Here is a 7332-nt window from a genome sequence, read left to right as displayed (position 1 = left end):
AGCTAGCATACAGTGCACCTTCAGCTCCGATTAGTGCACCTCCGATTCAGAGTTATCAGGGTGATTATTCATGTCGACAGGGTCAGTTCCAGGGTCAGTAGTCACAACAGCCGAGGACTTGTTATACTTGTGGAGATCCTAGGCATGTCGCGAGGTCATAAAGCAACATGCCATAACAGGGTACTCGTGCCATAGTTTCACCATCGGTTGCTCCACCACTCGCTCAGCCAGATAGAGGCGAGGGTCAGGCTGCCCAAGGAGGTGGTCAGGCTATTAGAGGTGGAGGTCAGCGAGGTAAAGACCATTCGAGAGGTGGAGTTCAGCCCTATTTTTATGCATTCCCAGCTAGACCTAAAGTAGAGTAGTCTGATGCGGTTATCATAGGTATTGTTCCTATTTTCCATAGAGATGCCTCAATTTTATTTGATTCGAGTTCCATTTATTCGTATGTGTCATACTATTTTGTCCCATATTTGGATATATCTCGTGATTCTTTGAGTGCTCATGTTTATGTGTCTACCTACGCCTGTTGGGGATCCTATTGTGGTAGACCGATATGTGGTCTCTATCGGGGGTTATAAGACTAGGGTAGACCTTCTTTTACTCAGCATGGTGGACTTTGATGTTATTTTGGGCATGTATTGGTAGTCACCTTATCACGCTATTCTATATTGTCACGCTAAGACCGTGACATTGGCTATGCCGGGGTTGCCACAGTTAGAGTAGAGAGGTTCAGTGAGTCATGTTCCTAGAAGGGTGATGTCCTTTCTGAAGGCACAGCGGATGGTTGATAAGGGGTGCTTGGAATACTTAGCCTTTGTGAGGTATGTTAGTACTGATACTCCTACCATTGAGTCAAATTCGGTAGTGAGAGAATTTTTAGATGTGTTCCCAGCAGATCATCCAAGCATGCTGCCTGATCAGAATATTAATTTTGGTATTGACTTGGTGTCGGGCACTCAGCCCGTCTCTATTCCACCATATCGCATGGCACCTGTGGAGTTGAATGAATTAAAGGAACAGCTTCACGAGTTTCTTGATAAGGGTTTCATCTGACCGAGTGTTTCGCCTTGGGGTACTCCAGTTCTATTTGTGAAGAAGACAGACGACACTATGAGGATGTGTATTGACTACAGAGCTGAACAAGGTTACAGTCAAGAAAAAGTACCCACTACCACGTATTGATGATTTGTTTGACCAGCTTCAGGGTGCTAAGGTGTTCTCGAAGATCGACCTGAGATCGGGATATAATCAGTTGAATATCCAGGCTTTAGACATTCTGAAGATGGCTTTCCAGACCGCTATGGTCACTTCAGCCCCAGCAGCCTTTATGCACTTGATGAACAGTGTGTTTCAGCCATATCTTGATTCCTTCGTCATCATGTTCATTGATGATATATTGGTGTATTCTTGCAGTCGAGAGGATCATGAGCAGGACTTGAGGATTGTGCTCCAGACTTTGAGAGAAAAGAAGCTTTATGCTAAATTCTCCAAGTGCGAGTTTTGGCTTGATTCGATGGCATTCTTGGGCCACGTGGTATCCAATGAGGGGATAAAGGTGGATCCAAAGAAAATTGAGGCATTTCAGAGTTAGCCCAGACCTTCTACTGCTACTGAGATCCAAAGTTTCCTTGGGTTAGCTGGATATTATCGCCATTTTGTGGAGGGTTTTTCATCCATCGCAACTCCTTTGACTAGATTGACCCAGAAGGGTACTCCTTTCAGATGGTCCAACGAGTGTAAGGTGAGCTTTCAGAATCTCAAGACTGCATTGACTACAGTCCCAGTGTTTGTGTTGCCTACGGGTTTGGGATCTTACACTGTGTATTGTGATGTGTCGTGTATTGGGCTTGGTGCATTATTGATGCAGAACGGTAGGGTGATTGCCTACGCATCTTGTCAGTTGAAATTTCATGAGAAGAATTACCCTATGCATGATTTAAAGTTGGTAGACATTGTTCATGCGTTGAAGATTTGGAGGAATTTTCTATACGACGTTCCATGTGAGGTCTATACCAACCATCAGAGTCTCCAGCACCTGTTCAAGCAGAAGGACCTTAATTTGCGGCATCAGAGATAGTTAGATATGCTGAAAGACTATGATATCACCATATTATATCATCTAGGAAAGGCCGATGTAGTGGCCGATGCATTGAGTAGGAAGGTTGAGAGTATGGGCATTTTGGCATATTTACCGGTAGAGGAGAGGCCACTAGCTATGGATGTTCAGGCTTTGGCCAATCAGTTCATGAGGTTGGTTGTTTCGGATCTTAGCAGGGTTCTTGCTTGTGTTGTGGCACATTCATCGTTGTTATAGTGTATCAAGGCTCGACAATTTGATGATCCTCATTTGTTGGTGTTCAGGGACACGGTGCAGCGGGGTGGTGCTAAGGAGGTTATGATTAGAGATGATGGGGTTCTGCGGCTTCAAGGCCAAAATTATGTTCCAAATATTGATGGGTTGAGAGAGTTGATCCTTGATGAGGCTCATAATTTGCGCTATTCCATTCACCCAGGTGTCACAAAGATGTATCGTGACTTGAAACAACATTATTGGTGGCAGAGAATGAAGAAAGATATTGTTGCTTATGTCTCTCGGTGATTGAATTGTCAACGGGTGAAGTACGAGCATCATAAACCGGTTGGATTGACTCAGAGATTGGAGATACTGGAGTGGAAGTGGGAGCGCATCACTATGGATTTTGTGGCAGGCTTACCATAGACCTTGACGAAATATGATGCAGTCTGGGTTATTATGGACCGGTTGACTAAGTCCGCACACTTCATTCCAGTGATGACTTCATATTCTTCAGAGCGGTTGGCTCTGATTTACATCCGAGAGATTATCCTCCTGTATGGCGTGCCCATTTCCATCATTTCTGACTAAGACACGCAGTTCACATCACATTTTTGGAGAGCCGTGCAGCGTGAGTTGGGCACGTGGGTTGAACCGAGTACCGTGTTTCATCCTCAGACAGATGGACAGTCCAAGCGCACTATTCAGATATTAGAGGATATATTGCGGTCGTGCTCTATGGATTACGGGGGTCAGGGACCAATTTTTACCTCTAGCAGAGTTCTCCAACAACAATAGCTATCAGTCGAGCATCCAGATGGCTCTATATGATGCCTTATATGGGAGGCAATGTCGTTCGATGATTGGTTGGTTTGAGCCCGGAGAGGCTAGATTGTTGCGTACTGATTTGGTTCATGATACTATGGAGAAGGTTAAGGTGATTAAGGAACGACTTCGTACAGCTCAGTCCTGGAAGAAGAGTTATACGGGCCGGAAGGTTCGAGATGTGGCTTATATAGTGGGTGAGAAGGTTCTTCTCCGAGTGTTGCCTATGAAGGGCGTGATGAGGTTTGGAAAGAAGGGCAAGTTGAGCCCGAGATTTATTGGCCTGTTCGAGATCTTGGAGAGAGTTGGGGAGGTTGCTTACAGGCTTGCATTACCTCCTAGCCTAGCAGGGGTACATTTAGCATTTCACGTTTCCATGCTTCGGAAGTACCATGAGCACAGGTCACATGTTTTAGAATTCACTACAGTGCTGCTTGATGAGAACTTGACCTATGAGGAGGAGCCGGCGGCTATTCTAGACCGGCAGATTTAGAAGTTAAGATCCAAGAGTTTTCCTCTGTTAAAGTACAATGGAGAGGAAAGCCGATTGAGGAGGTTACGTGAAATCCCGAGTCCAATATGCGGAGTAGATACCCATATCCTTTTATCAGTCCGGGTACTATTTTATGTCCGCTTGAGGACGAACGTTTCTTTTAGAGGTGAAGAATGTGATGATCAGATAGGTCGTTTTGAGTTCTAGCCTTCATTTCTATGTTTCGAGACCTCTCATAGCTTCTTTAAATGTTATATGACTTACATGTGTGGTCCGTGTCATTTTTCGGAAAGTTCTTACGTGGAATTTTAAAGAAAATGTGATTTTTAGCTTTAAAAATAACTTGAGTTGATCACGGTCAACGTTCTTGGTAAACGACCCCGGATCTGCATTTTAACGATTCTAGTAGGTTCATATGATTTTTTGGACTTGTACGCGCGTTTGGTTGGGGTCCGCGGTGACCCGAGCACATTTCAGCGCATTATGTGAAAGATTGTAAAAACTGAGTTTTCAAGTTCAAATCTTGAATTTTGATGATCGGTTCTTGTTATTTTTATGATTTGAGGTAGTGAGTGAGTTTATATGAAGTTATTACACTTGTGTGCATGTTCAGATTGGAGCCCGGGGGCTTGGGTGAGTTTCGAATTGGTTTCAGATCATTTTTGGACTTGTTGAATTGTTGGTTTTCTGCTGGTGTATCAGTGCTTCACGATCGCGAAGGGAAAATTTGGGGCTGGGACTGGTTGTTCTATGCGAATGCTAGTTAGGCTCGCGAATGCGAAGCCTAGGGGGAGGGGGATGACCTTTGTGAAAGAGGTCGGGCACACCCAAACGCGTAGTGTTGGGGATAGTCTAGGGAGGGCTGATGGTTATTCATCGCGAACGCGATCTCTGGGTCGCGAAAACGGAGGCTTGGCAAGGAAATGCCTTCGCGAACGGGAAGGCCAACAGGCCTATGCACTTCGCAAACGCAGCAGGTGCTTCGCGAACGTGAAGAACACCTGACGCTTAGTTAAATACAAGCTGAAAGTCGGGATTTTGTTATTCTTCACCATTTTTGAAAACTAGAGCTCGGACTAGAGAGCTTTTTGTAGAGATTTTCATCTCAACTTCATTGGTTAGTACTTTTTAACTAATTTTGATGTATTTTCATAATCAGCCATTAATTTTAACCTTAAATCTATGAATTTTATGGTAGAAATTAGGGTTTTGGGTAGAATTTAGAGATTTTGTAAAATTGAGATTTAGACCTCAAATTGAGGTCAAATTTCAAAATAAATCACATAACTGGGCTCGGGAGTAAATGCGTAATCAGGTTTTGGTCTGAATCTCGGATTTCGACCAAGCGAGCCTGGGATTGACTTTTGTTGACTTTTTTAATTTAGTTAAAGATTGAACCTTTTTCACTCCTGGGTAGTTTTTAAAGCCTAGTTTGAATTGTTTGAACTATATTTGGCTAAATTTTATTGGTTTGGAGACTTATTCTAAAGGAAAAGTCGTGATTGGTTGTTGATTTGGTTGCGTTTGGTTGCGGGGTGAGGTAAGTATCGTGGTTAACTTTGACTTGAGGAAATTAAAACTTGTTGGTTTATTTTCTATGTGAATCATGTGTTGGGACAGTGTATATGCAAGGTGACGAGTATATATGCGTCGTCATAGGTTAAAGCATGCGGGTGAAAATTATCTTATTGTTTCGTCTTGTTTCATTTTTATGCCTTACATGTCTAGATTGTCACTCTTTAATTGCCTCTGTGCTTATTGCTTATTTTGAAGTTGTAGTGATATTGAAAGTTGAAGCTGATTATTCTAGCACCACGGTTGAAGTTGAAATTTGCTTCCCACCTTGTTTGATACTTTGGGTCATTATTGTTGCTTGGTGAGGAAGAGTGAAAAGCACGAAGGGTGTTGCCGTGCCATATTTGCATATTGATATCATTGCTTGAGTGAACGTGAGGCTAAAGCGCGAAGGGTGATGTCGTGCACATACATACTTGCATTTATATTATATGGTGAGGACAAGAGTAAAACCTCGAAGGGTGATGTTGTGCACATACATACTTGCATTTATATTATATAGTGAGGATGAGAGTAAAAGCACGAAAGGTGATGTCGTGCACATACATACGTGCACCTATATTATATGGTGAGGATGAGAGTAAAAGCACGAAGGGTGATGTCATGCCATTTGATGATTTCATTGCTTTTACTTGATACTTGAGTTGTGAGTTTAATTTGGCGGTTTCGTTGCTTATTACTGAAAGAGACATACTTGGTGATTTTGTACTTATTGTTCCGGTTGTTCCCCATTTATATGCCCCCACCCCGTTATTTCTTTTAAATGCTTTACTTGTTTTTTTCGTTGCGCTCTCTCTCTCTCTCTCTCTCTCTCTATATATATATATATATATATATATATATATGCGCACAGTGTTTTAGTAGGTGTCTTGTCTTAACCTCGTCACTACCTCGTCGGGGTTAGGCTCGATACCTACTGAGTACATTAGGTCAGTTGTACTCATCTTACACTTCTGCACTTCTTGTGCAGATTTTAACGTGGGTACCAGCGGAGTTCCGAGAGGCAGTTAGCAGATACCAGTCAGTTATTCGAGGTAGAGTTGCATCCCGTTTGCAGGCCCTAGAGTCACTTTTCTATATCTACTATATTGTTTTCATTTTATTTCGGACAGTGTTGTATTTCTTTGAAAATCTTGTATTTAGCTGAATCTAGACACTCATGCACTTGTGACACGAGATCTTGGGGTAGTTTATGTTATGCTATTGACCATTTATTAGATATTTATTGCTTTTCTTTATTTTGTGTTATCTGTGGTGTTGGCTTGCCTGGCATTCGGTGTTAAGCATCATCACTGCACCTCGATTGAGATTTCGGGTCGTGACACAGTGGCGGACCCAAGTGGTGGCTAGAGGGTTCAACTGAATCCACTTCACAAAAAAATAATACTGTGTATATGTATAAATTAGGATTAAAACAGTGTAAATTTTGCATAAATATTTTATTTGAACACATTTGACAACTACTATATTACAATTAAATTTATATAATTCTAAAATTGAACCCGATTGCACAAAATCCTGAGTCTGCCACTGTCTTGACATAAGGTTTTACCCAGTAATGGAGTTATTGTTTAACTTAAGTTAATCGTCTGTTTACAAAATTTAGTATTTGTTTGGAAAAAAACTTTCAAGGTATGGTGTTTGTCTGGAACAAACTTTTAGTTAAAAATTATTATTATTTTCTTGCAGATTTATTATTGCATCCAATGTAAATTTATTTCGAATTGATGTGCAACTCCAGCATCTTCAGAGAAGTGAAATTAATAACTTAATTCTTATCCCCCATATTAATTCTTAGTGTATTTATTTTGTTTCCTTAGGCCTCCCGCAACCAATCGTATCAGTGCCATGCAAAGACGACTTTATGCCACCTCCAAAAACACATTTAAAAGAGAGCTTGAAGTGCGAAGATGATTCTCATTATGACACTCACGGTACTAATACCAAAAACATTGATCCTCAAGTGTTGAAAGGTCGTGGCCTGCTCACTGAGTTTATTATGAAGTAAGAGAATTAGTAGGGTTCACTCTTACCAAATTAGTGCCTCTAGCTCATGTTTGCCTTGTTTCTCATACAAAATAAATTCCTCTTCAATAATAGGGGTATCTGGGAAGGCTGATCTCCTTATTTGCATTCATCTTAA

This window comes from Nicotiana tomentosiformis, chromosome 9 (assembly GCF_000390325.3).
Source record: "Nicotiana tomentosiformis chromosome 9, ASM39032v3, whole genome shotgun sequence".
NCBI classification, from domain to species: domain Eukaryota; kingdom Viridiplantae; phylum Streptophyta; class Magnoliopsida; order Solanales; family Solanaceae; genus Nicotiana; species Nicotiana tomentosiformis.
The sequence above is the reverse complement of the archived record's forward strand: the minus strand, read 5'-3'. Positions refer to the sequence as shown.